The sequence below is a fragment of the Bison bison genome, unplaced genomic scaffold, assembly GCF_000754665.1.
Source record: "Bison bison bison isolate TAMUID 2011002044 unplaced genomic scaffold, Bison_UMD1.0 scf7180017864285, whole genome shotgun sequence".
NCBI classification, from domain to species: domain Eukaryota; kingdom Metazoa; phylum Chordata; class Mammalia; order Artiodactyla; family Bovidae; genus Bison; species Bison bison.
Window position 1 is genome coordinate 1,502,471 of NW_011494857.1, and position 431 is coordinate 1,502,901.

At 47.1% G+C, this 431-nt stretch overlaps 1 protein-coding gene across 1 annotated transcript in view; it reads left to right on the forward strand.

The window, feature by feature from the left end:
• The window catches only part of MED25 (mediator complex subunit 25), a 13,477-nt gene that overhangs the window by 12,276 nt on the left and 770 nt on the right, over window positions 1-431 (forward strand). The window lies entirely within an intron of this gene.

The window sequence follows — 431 nt, forward strand, 5'->3', positions numbered from 1 at the left end:
CACTGATGTTCGGCTACAAACCATTCTTAGTGCCCACGGTTCTGAGCACTGAGCGTAGAAATAGCCGCTTCCTCTCTGCCCCAACGGCACGGGCGCAGCAGGGCGGCCGCACCCGTGGTGCCGGCAAATCCGGCATCTGCAGGGCAGTGATGATTTATTTTTTAAAAAAATTTTATATTTTTGGCTGCACCGCACACAGCATGCAGGATGTTAGTTCCCCAACCAGGGGTTGAACCTACACCCCCTGCAGTGTAAGCCCAGAGTCTTAACCACATCAGGGAAGTTTCTCCAAGAATGATATATTTTTTAAATAAGTTTTACAGGCAGGTACCAGCTCTGACAACCAGTCAGCCTCCCAGTTCTCATTCTGTGTCACATGCTTGTATAAACTGCACCCATAAACCATAAAAAGTAATTTATCATTTCCAATT